Genomic DNA, 12,257 nt, shown 5'->3' with positions numbered 1-12,257 from the left:
ACATGCAAGGGAAGTTGGAATATTGGCAGCTGGCTCTCCAGAAGGCAGGCAAGAGGTCTGGGGTGTGCAGCCTCATGCTGGGAAAACTACAGAGAGGAGGTCACTAAGCTGAGGCTGGGGCTGTGAGCTAGACAAGGGTCTGTCTGCTCTTGGCACATACCTGGGGCAGAGGACCCCTGGATATCCATAGCCACACTACTGGCAGCCATGCATTCACAGTAAGAAGAAACAAAACCATAAGTCCGCCCTTGTGCACTGTCCTTCCAGCACTCTCTACTCACAAAATTAACATCATACAAAGAAGAAATGCCGAAGGCAAGCTTGTTCAACATGTGGCCCAGGATGGCTCTGAATGCGGGCCAATGCAAATTAGTAAAACTTTCTTAAAACATTATAAGGTTTTTGTTTTGTTCTGTTTTTTTGTTTTGTTTTGTTTTGCAATTCAGCTCATCAGCTATTGTTAGTGTATGTTATGTGTGGCCCAAGACAATTCTTTCAATGTGGCCCAGGGAAGCCAAGACATTGGACACCCCTGGCCTAAAGGGTTAGGCTCCAATACTGCAGATCAAGTAATGAAGAGGTAATTTAGAGCTGGGAGAGAATCTGATAACTGGCACACTCAATACTCGGGGATCTTCATAAAGAATAAAACATGGCAGAAGCAATAAACTAGAAATACACAGTAAATTAAATCTGACTAAAAGATAGCATGAAAAAATCTGACTGGGCTGTTGCTGTAATGTCTCTGTACATGGAGGAAATAGGGCAAATAAATCAGGCAGTTATTTAATAATGTATTCTTAGAAAACTTCATTACTCATAGCACTATGAACTAGTGGTTTCCAAACAGAGGATGTACACTGAAGTACAGCAGGAAAAAAAATTATATTAAATTGTTCTAAAACATAAAATTACATCATAAACAGACTTGAAAAACTACATAAGCCGAAATAGTATATATATTTATACGTATGATTTATAATTAGACATACTTATATTGAGGTTTTCTATTCAAATGTTTGCTGGTAAGGTACCCAATTAAAAAATTTAAAGACCACTGCTGTAGAAAATAGCCCTACTTCTCTCCACAGTTTACATACTCCTTTATACCATATAGAGTCCACATTGGCCAGGAACAGTGGCTCATTCCTGTAATCCCAGCACTTTGGGAGGCTGATGCGGGCGGATCACCTGAGGTTGGCAGTTCGAGACCCTCCTGGCCAACATGGTGAAACCCTGTCTCCACTAAAAATACAAAAATTAGCTGGGCATGATGGTGCACACCTGTAATCCCAGCTACTCAGGAAGCTGTGGCAGGAAAAATCTCTTGAACCTGGGAGGTGGAGGTTGCAGTGAGCCGAGATCACACCAGTGCACTCCAGCCCGGGCAACAGAGTGAGACTCCATCTCCCAAAAAAAAAAAAAAGCCACATATATCACAAATACAGACTTGTTTTTGTTTAATCCAGTAAAACAAATAATTAATCTTCTATTAATATTTAAAGATTGGGAAACAATGTCTTCAACAAATTGCTATCACTATAGTTCATAAACATGTATTGTTCAACTTTAAAGGGCCTATACATCACTTAAATTCAAAACTAATGAAATTCCCACTACTATAGAACGAAGAACCCTAATTAGCACATTCTTAAATAAGGGTACACTCAGACTCCACAAGGGTAAAATGCTTACATTCTGCTTTCCTGAAACTTAAGTTTCAAAAGATTCAAGTTTTCTTTCACAAATTCCTTTAGTACCCTAAAGCAAACTTCAACAATCACACCTACACACTGTCCCTAAAAAAAGAAATAAAATGTTTTACTTAGTTTGGGTTCTGCTTTTCTTGTGTTGTTAAAAATTCCTAGTTACTTGACTAGGTCGTTATTTTACATCTCTGTACCTTAGTGGTCTCATAAATAAACAGGGATAGTAACCACCTATTTCAGAGAGGTGCTGAGGACTAAATAAATAATTTCCCTCTCTCTTATACACACAGGCAGACATACACAACACACAAACGTAACAGTTCCTGGCATATAACTTTAATAAATGTAAGCTAATAAGAGTACTACTACTTATTATACACTCACATTTGCTTTATAAGAACTGTTTGATCAAACTGAATCCTTGCCCTGAATATAGATATCCACTTCAGAAATGAGATGAAATAAGAATAGTCAAAAGTAACATAATTTCAGTAAAGAACAGCTTCTTAAAGGCACAAAATTCACCTTTCTTCCAAAAATTGAAACCACCTATTCAAGGAGAAAACCATTCAACAAGATTTAATTACTTACAACTCAGCAAACTAGGCATGGTCCCTCTTTTTAAGAACACCAGCTTGGGAGGTAGAAGAAAGAAACACAATCATAATACAAAGAAACTATGAAAAACATACATAGTTCAATAAAAAGAATGAGGAACACGTAATTAAATCCCTTTAGTAGCATAGGAAGGCCTAATGAAAATGTAGAATTTGAATAGCCTTACCATAGACTAAAGCAAAGAGATGTGATGAAACCAAGTCAATAAAAAAAAAGAAAACACTAAAGGAGAAAGCTAAGGCAAATGCACAGAAGTGAGGGAGGATACATAAGCTGTAGTATAAGAACAGACTACAAAGCCCTAAGACTACAAAAAAATAAGAGATATGGTGCCAATCAGTTAGGATGGGACACTGGAAGCATGAAAGATTCCTGAATGTAAGGTTAATGAGCTTGAATTTTAGTTTTCATGGAACAATAGCATTTTACATGGTGCTTGTTAATGTGATGTGCACTGTACTGATGCCTCATTTAATCCTTACAAACCTATGAAGTAGATATGACTATTATCCTCATTAAAGAAATTAAGAAAATGAGCTCATAACTAGTAGATGGTGAAGTTGGGATTTTAACTCATGGTGTCCAACCCAGAATTTGAATTCTTCAACATCACATAGTCTTTTAAAGTCTTTAAGGAACAAATATGGTATCTGTGCTTTGGAAGGATAACTAATAATCTTAGTGACAGTATAGAAGACAGATTTAAAAAGAAGTGAATGGAGGACAGAAAAGTACCTTCATGAAAAAACAAATATTTGTTAAATTTTCCTATGGCAAGAAAACTATGTAGCCAGTAATGACATATCAAATTTAAGCAGCAAAGGATACAGGAAATAGTACAGGAATAAAATTGACAAAACTTGGTAACTGGCCTGTGGAAATGAGAGGAGGAGCTAAAAATGACTGAAGGATTCAACATTTTTTTTTTTTGAGATGGAGTTTCGCTTGTCACCCAGGCTGGAGTACAGTGGTGCGATCTCGGATCACTGCAAACTCCGCCTCCCAGGTTCAAGTGATTCTCCCGCCTCAGCATCCTGAGTAGCTGGGATTACAGGCATGTGCCACCACCCTCAGCTAATTCTGTATTTTTAGTAAAGACGGGTTTTCACCATGTTGGCCAAGCTGGTCTTGAGCTCCTGACCTCAGGTGATCTGCCCACCTCGGCCTCCCAAAGTGCTGGGATTACAGGCGTGAGCCACCGTGCCTGGCCAAGGATTAAAAACTTAAGTGTGTGTGGGGAGGCGGTGCATCAGAATAGCAACAGGCTTTCTTATTGGTGGGAGGATGGAGGGAAAAGTGGATGAGTTCCATTTTAGACATATTTAATTAGAAGTACTTACTAAACATCCACGAGGAAGAGTTCCACAGGTGACTGAAAATGGAAGCCAAGGGCCAAAAGTCTATAAAAATAATGGACACCTGGAAATCCTATCCAGAGTGAGTGATGGGAGATAATGTCAGAGTGGATGACTGCTGAAGATGAGTATGTAAAGTATGGATTATCAACCAGGTCATCAGGAACCACTTTCTGAGGAGAAAGTCCTGCCTCAGACATAATGATGAGTTGGGAAAAATGCTTGAGTGCTGCTAGTGAAGAGTGAAAGGAAGAAAACATTGAGGGTGATAGGGTTCAGTAAATGCTACCCCAAAATATGGTACCTTGGTATTTGAGAAAGTAGCAGAAGCAGGAAGGTTTCTGACCTCCTCCCACCCTTCTCCCCTGAAACAGGCCATAAAACAATTTTCTGACCTTCCTCTAAAGTAGGTCATAAGACCCTCATTCCAGAGGTGCCCTCGCTATTCCCTGAGGAAAGGAAATGTCCTTATCTCTGAAAACACAGGAACATTAAGAATCTGCACAAACAGGCCTTGTTAAGCTCCCCTCCAGTTTATTACCATTAGATCCTACCTGCTTTGACCAATCACATTTCCCCACCACTGTCTATTCTTCATCAAATCTAAGCACTGAAATACACAGGTTTCCCTGTATCTTTGGGTCTTCATTTCTGAAAACTTCCATGTCATGTAAAACTTTTATTAAATAAATTTGTGTTATTTTCTCTTCTTAATCTGTAGTCTGTTAAAGGTGACTCAGCCACGAACCTAGTGACAGGTGGGAAAAAGCTAATACTTTTTCTTCCCTATGAGGGAAAGCCCCCCCCCACCACACATATACTACAAACTTTTGGATCTAGTCCTCTTTAATATATTAATAATAGCTACCATTTACCTTCCAGAAGGTGAAAGGAGTAAAGACAATAAACAGTCACAAACGTAGAACCAGGAGCCTAGTGTAAATAAATTGAAGGTAAGTCTAGGTGGGGTCACAAACATTTTAAACAGCCAAGAGGAGTTGGCCAGGAAGCCATTTCAATCCACAGCCAGGCATTAGTTCAATATTGCCAGATCTTCTGATTTTCCAAAAGCCCCAAACTCTCATTTCAATATGAAAGTTTATGATTTTTTAAATGCTGACAAATTTTCTTTAAAACAATGTATAGGCACATGAATAGTCTTTGAACTGCTGGGTTGCTATGCAGGTCTACAAGTACTACAGATATGCCAAACCAGGTGACCATTAAAATAACATTTTCTTGGTCAAGGGTGGTGGTTCACATCTGTACTCCTAGCACTCTGGGAAGCCAAGGCAGGAGGATCGCCTGAGGCCAGGAGTTCAAGACCAGCCTGGGCAACATAGTGAGACACTGTCTCTACAAAAAAAATTCTTAAAAATTAGCCAGGCACGGTGGTGTGGGCCTGTAATCCTAGCTACTCAGGTGGCTGAGGCAGGAGAATCACTTGAGCCCAGGAGTTCAAGGCTGCAGGTAGCCATGACTGCACCACTGCACTCCTGGGTAAAAGTGAGACCCCAACTCAAAAAAAGAGAACATTTTCTTTTGTATGGTGAGGAGTTGAATCCAAACTGCAATGAAAAAGTAATGAAGGCAATAAAAACAATACCTTTCCAAGAAGTCTGGCAATAACGATGAGGGGAAAAAAAAGAATTAAGGAAAACCTTTTTTAGGAAGGAGAAGTTTCACATAAGGAGAGAAGAAGTCAGAGGAAGGGGCAAAATCTGAAGAGAGATGACCAGTGAAGCAAAAAGATGAGAAAGACATGTATTCGTCCATAGGCTAAAAGACAGAAGTGATGAAAAGTGACGAAGACTCAAAAAAGTGGGATGGTTCTCTGAAGTGGTGGGGATCAAGTACACATACGAGAAGATGCACTTTGGAAAGGAAACAGCCACTTCTTCCTTAGGTTTCCCAGGAAGGAAATGAAAAGTCCAGAGAAAATCTGAGATGACGACTTGGGGAAATGTGTAAGATAACCTCGGTCTTCTCAATAAATTTTTAGAAACATTAGCACTGAGTATATTTGCATAAATTTCACTGTTTGATAATATTGTTCCTCTGATAAAGTATAATTCCCCTATTCATACTATATACACATCAGTGTCATGATTCCAGAGAAATATATTTAAAATCTTAGGTACCAAAAAAATGAGTTTAATGGGCCTTAGTACGTAAGACAAGAATAAGCAGCATAAGTCTTTAAAAATTAAATCAAAGGTATGAAACTCTTCAGGAATGGCTTTATTATGACTCTAGGACAAGAACATTCACTATCTTAGTACAGACAAGCAAGCAGTAGAAGGAGGAAATAGGAGGAAAAAACACCAGTTTAGGAAGAAAATACTGTCAGAAGAGAACTACACTTTAACTCCCCTCATGACCCCTGCCAACAGTGCTGTTATATTCTAGAGCACTACTTGTCAAACTGCTCTGCATCAGTTACTTTTTTATATTATACATCAAGGTATCAGGTAAGACTGCGGAGAAAAGGGAGTTTCCCTATTCTATTTTTTAACTGTAAAACCACTATCTAGATGACAAGAAACTGAACAGTGTTTTATTAACACTAAGATTAATGTTCTTGGACAAGCCACACGGCTGCAGGTTGTTCAGAGGTGCTGCCGCAGGCTGAACATGTCCTTCCTTTCCCAGAGCTGCCGACCTATCCTGCTGCTTGGGTGTTGGTGAATTCCTGCCTGGTGGCCCAGCCAAAAGCACATCACTCTGCTACCTTAACAGGAAATACACTGGCATTGCAGAGAAGCTGAATGTGAAGCTCCTGCACTATTCTGAGAGCCTTTTAGGTGTCCCCATTGCATATAACATGAAAGTTGTGGTGAACTGGGAGATATTTATGATGATCAAGGACACATTAATCTTAACATTGAAGCAGATTTTGTTATTTTCTGCCCTGAACCAGGGTAAAAGGTTATAGTACAGTTAACAAAGTGTCTTCTAGTCAGACTGGCTATTTTGTACAAAAATATTTTAATACGTCCATCCCTAAACCTGAGATGTCAGCTGAGCAGTGGCAGGCTGTGGAGATAAATGTGGGTGATGAACCAGAATATGAAGTGTTTCATCTAGATTAAGATGCTACTGAAATATTCTGCATTTAGGGAAAACAATCACTAGTTTACAACCCAAGAGCTCTGAAGTTTCTGATAAACCAGCACTGAAGAAGCTTTTGAAAAACTTTCAAAGAAGAAAAAGAGAAACCAGAAAGACCCAGAGATCAATGAAGTGGATGATGGTACCACAAGCTAGCAAATTTTGCAGATGTCACCCCAAAGGAAGAGTTAGACTTACAGATTATTACTAATGTGAATAGCCTCTGGGAAGATGAGCCAAAGGAGGAGAAAAAGAAAAAGCATCAGGACTAGGACCTTGTTTTCCAAAGCAGTGACTCCAGCGGTTATCAAAGTGACCATAGAAAGAAAAAAAAAGAAAGAAACACAGTGAGGAAGCTAAATTTACCCCACTTCTGGAATGCTCGCCTAAACAGAAAATAAAAAAGTAATCTTCCTTAGGGAGTTTTAAATATGATTCAGTTTTTAAAAGATTGACATACACAATGGATGAATAAATGTTTTGAATGATATGGAATGCTAGTGTACATCAGCAGTTTACAAAACAGGGAACACTTGATAAGGAGTTGGATTTTTTTTTTGTGCCAAAATTACAAAACTGACAATAAATTAATCTGGAGAATTCCAATATTATTAAAGTGCCATTTTACTGTATATAGAATAAAAAAGTAAGAGCTGCTGTCACTCTCAACTCTTCCATCTTTCCAGGTTTTATACTACATAAAGTTATTCCTATAATCTTAAGACTATCAAAAAGAATTATAATACAATATTATATCATTAAAAATGAGTTAAGTATAGGTTTTAAATTTTATTTGAAACAGATTTCACCTTTAATCATTACATGCCATTTCATTTTTTAATTAAAAAAAAAAATTTTTTTTTTTTTTGAGACAGAGTCTCATTCTGTCGCCCAGATTGCAGTGGTGCAATCTTGGATCACTGCAACCTCGACTTCCCAGGCTCAGGTGATCCTCTCATTTCAGCCTCCTGAGTAGCTGGGACTACAGGTGTGCACCACCACGCCCAGCTAATATTTTGTATTTTTTATAAAGATGAGGTTTTGCCATGTTGCCCAGGCTGGTCTCAAACACCTGGGCTCAAGTAAGCCACCTGCCTTGGCCTCCCAAAGTGCTGGGATTACAGGTATGAGCCACCATGCCTGGTCCTATTTTATTCTGCATTTTGAAAAACTCAGGGCATTTATTGGTATTAGGTTTCCCTTTATCATGACTACTACAGTACTTCTATTGTTTAACTTAGAATGGTTAAACATTCTAAAGAAAGCTTAATTAGTCTCCAGGGTGCTAATGAACCATGCCACTCACTGACTCCTGGGCAACAATACTCACTATTCTTTCCCACCAGGTGCATATGTATTGTTTTCTTTTTTCTTTAAGTCTAAGAGGTTGATGAAAAGAGCTGTTCTTTTGTTACTTGTCCATTTGTGTCTCAACCATTCTGATTCTGGTGTGTCTTGGAGGAGTAGTCAGATGAAAGCAAGATAAATGTGATTCTGACTACTGGGAAATTTCCTGATTACTTTTTAATGATTGGGATAGGCTATCATAAATTGTTCTAAAGAGAAAAACAGCTGTTCACTGCTTTCACTAAGAAAATGTAGCAAACAAGGTGGATGCAGTTCCTTCCCTCATAGGGTATCATGGGGAAAGAGTACACAGTATAAGAGACTACAGAAAATTAGTAATTGTGCTAAGTGCTATGAAGAAAAAGAGATTGCCCATTCACAGTTACCTTTGTTAGTATTTGCAAACAGATAAATGGTTGAATTGAACTCTCCATGTCAGGCATTTTTGTTGCCATTTAACTAGTACCAGACATAGTGCTAATCTCATAGTTTAATGTTCAATAATAAGTATGTTCCGCTAGTGGTATATCTTGATTTAAATCTAGATGATAGGATATAGAGGTTGGAGAGTGGCAGACATTCCCACTGGTTTACAAGTAGATGTGCCAGACAATGAAAGGGTGCAAACCAGTATATTTCATTACAATTGAGATTCATGTGAGTATACAGCCCTTGAAATGTTAACTAGTCCAAGCTGACATATGCCATCAGTATAAAATACATACCAGACTTTGAAGATGTACAAAAAAGACTGTAAACTATGTCAATTTTTATGTTGGTGAAATTACAACATTTTTGGTATAGTGGGTTAAATAACTTTTTAAAACTAATGTTATTTCATGAGGGAACATTTTGGATCTACTCCTCTTAAATGTATTAATAGCTAACAATTACTCTGTAATTCTAGCACCATAATAAGCAAAGTACTCAGCAAACATTATGCCTTAATCACAACAGCTTTAAGCAGATATTATTACCTCTAGTCTATATGTAAGAACAGAGATTAAAAAAACAAACAAACAAAAAAACAAACAAAAAACCACAACCCTGAAGTCCTTCAGGAAGTGCCAGAGTTGGAATTCAAATCATAGTTCAAAATCTGTTCTCTTAGTTACTATATAATCCCAGCTTCTCTCTCATCCCCAGCCTCTCAAATTCTAGTTTAAAATTTTGGACAAAGGAAAGGTTTCAACTATAAAGACACTAATCTCCTGGCACATTCACTCCCATCAACTAACTCCAAACCCTCCACCACACACATGCAAAAGTATCTTTTATAAATTATTATAAAGTCTAATCCTACTTTCTTTAAAAGGTAGGCTTCAAACAAATTAATCAGTAATTTAATGTTATTTTTAAAAGTGATAATCATGGGTAACTTGAAAACAGTGGAATTATTAATGTTTTAAAATTATGCTAGGTCATATCATACATAAAACATCCAAAGTGTTTCCAAAGTAGTCTAAGTGTAAATGAAAATGTTACTTTATATTACAACAATCATTTAAAATAATTATGGCTTTCATCAATTCTAATAACAACCATAAAAGGTCCCCATTTGAAGGATAAAGAAACAAAGAAAAGCTACAAGTGGCATGCCAAGGTCACAATAAACAATATGTGAAAAAACCAACATCCTAAGAATCCCAAGATTTTAATTCACAGTATCTAATGGGCTGTCAAGCAAACTATATATGAAAGACAAAATCTAGGATGTAGTTTCTTTTGCTCAAATAAAACAAGATTTATAAAGGATGTTTTTCATGGATTAAAAAACCCACACCACAAATATTTTCATTCAATTATAGGTAAATCCTCAAAGGTCTTTTGGTGTTGAAAATAATTTCTCCTTAGGCAGAATTTGCAGTATCAGGTAATCTTTTCAAAAATATTTCATAAGCAAGTCACAATACTGGATATACTGATCAATTTATTGCCAACATATTCAACTTCACTTACTAGGGTTAATTCTTAATTACTAAAGAAGCAGTTTTATGACATATGCATTCAGAAATGCTTTCTACAAAATATCTTCATGCTGATGAACTTCATGGTCAGTTTGAGGATATAAATTTTATTGACAATGTCATTTTATGCAATGTGCACTATCCTATTTTAGGGAGGCAATTAAAAAAAATCCCAAGCCAAGGCTTAAAATAAGATTATACAAATATGAATAGGTTAAGTCATGGAATAAATCACCAGATTCAAACTACTTAAGTATCAGGCTTTTATGTTTTAGTCTCCTAAAATAATATAATAATCTTGTAGAAGTTTTGTTTTTAAAAAAATTAAAATTTGCATTATTTCAGAATATAAATTGACAATGCTTTTGAGTTAATGTATAATGTTTTAAGTTTTATATATAGTGAAATCTATCATATTTGCAAAAAGTAGGGAAAGATCAGCAATACATGCATATGTTCATATAGAAAAATGCAAAATGTAAACTATTTTGAGTATATACAAATTCTAGGCTGGGCACGGTGGCTCACGCCTGTAATCCCAGCACTCTGGGAGTCTGAGATGGGCAAATTGCTTGAGCCCAGGAGATCAAGACCAGTCTGGGCAACATGGCAAAACCCTGTCTCCACTAAAATTTCCAAAAATTAGCTGGGCATGGTAGCGCACATCTGTAGTCCCAGCTATCCAAGAGGCTGAGGTGGGAGGATCGCTTGTGCCCGGGAGGTGGACACTGAAGTGAGCTCTGATGGTGTCACTGCATTCCAGCCTGGGTGACAGTGAGACCCTGTCTCAAAACAAAACAAAACAAAAAAAAACAACTAAATGCTAATGGCTCATCTTTTAAAAGTAGCATAATCATTCCTATTTACTGGAAATAATTTTCTCAATATCACAAATAACTACTTCAATTAACTTTGGTAAATCAAAATTAGTGCTAGACTTAATTTAGATTATTTATGTCAAATAGCTGATATAATAGCTTTCTGATTATCTGTATAACACTGTCTGCAATGAGGAACCAAGCCAATTGTTAATTACAGGGGGCCTTCAGTATCCATGGGTTCCATACCCATAGATTGAACAAAACTCGATGGAAAATACACTGGAAAAAAAAAAGCAGGCTGGGCGCCATGGCTCACACCTGTAATCCCAGCACTTTCGGAGGCTGAGGCGAGCAGATCACTTCAGGTCAGGAGTTCGAGACTAGCCTGGCCAACGTGGTGAAACCCCGTCTTCACTAAAAATACAAAAATTAGCTGGGCATGGTGGCGCACCTGTAATTGCAGCTGCTCGGCAGGCTGAGTCACAAGAATCGCTTGAACCCGGGAGGCGGAGGCTGCAGTGAGCCGAGATGGTGCCACTGCACTGCAGCCGGGGCAACAGAGCAAGACTCTGTCTCAAAAAAATAAAAATTAAAAAAAAAAGCAATAAAAAGTAACAATACAACAATAAAAATACAAACAAAAAACCAAAACCATATAAGAACTATTTACATAGCATCTACAGAGAAAGTATTTGGGAGGATGTGCTAGGTTATATGCAAATACTATGCCATTTCATTTAAGGGACTTGAGCATCTAGGGATTTTGGAATCTAAGGGGGGTCCTGGAGCCAATTCTCTACGAATACCGAGGGATGATCATACATTTTTAAATTTAATTACCTCTTTCTAAATATAAAACCTGTTATTGGCCAGGCACGGTGGCTCACACCTGTAATCCCAGCAATTTGGGAGGCTGAGGTGGGCGGATCACTTGAGGTCAGGAGTTCAGGACAAGCCTGGCGAACATGGTGAAACCCCGTCTCCACTAAAAATAGAAAAATTAGCCAGGCATGGTGGTGCGCGCCTGTAATCCCAGTTACTCGGGAGATTGAGGCAGGAGAATCACTTGAACCCAGGAGGCAGAGGTTACAGTGAGCTAAGATCATGTCACTGCACTCCAGCCTGACGAGCGAAACTCGACCTTAAAAAAAACTATTACGAAGCTAATATATAACATCACCTCCTATGTATCAGGCATCAATAAGGATGCCAAATGTTCCACATGAAGACATTTTTCAGGTATTTGAAATTTTATTTTTTAAAGCACTGCTTAGTTTTAGCCATTTAACCATATGCCTCAGTCTTCCTAAACAATCACTTAATAAAATT

General features: G+C 37.8%; 1 protein-coding gene and 1 pseudogene across 2 annotated transcripts in view; one reads left to right on the top strand and one right to left on the bottom strand.

Annotated features, from left to right (window-relative positions):
- Positions 1-12,257, bottom strand: part of ZNF292 (zinc finger protein 292) — a 111,823-nt gene that overhangs the window by 82,927 nt on the left and 16,639 nt on the right. The gene's annotated exons all lie outside the window — the stretch shown is intronic.
- LOC101129301 (DNA-directed RNA polymerase I subunit RPA43-like) lies at positions 3,782-7,202 on the top strand (annotated as a pseudogene).

The sequence above is a fragment of the Gorilla gorilla genome, chromosome 5 (assembly GCF_029281585.2).
Source record: "Gorilla gorilla gorilla isolate KB3781 chromosome 5, NHGRI_mGorGor1-v2.1_pri, whole genome shotgun sequence".
In the NCBI taxonomy this organism is placed as follows: Eukaryota; Metazoa; Chordata; class Mammalia; order Primates; family Hominidae; genus Gorilla; species Gorilla gorilla.
This window is presented reverse-complemented; position numbering and strand designations above follow the sequence as displayed.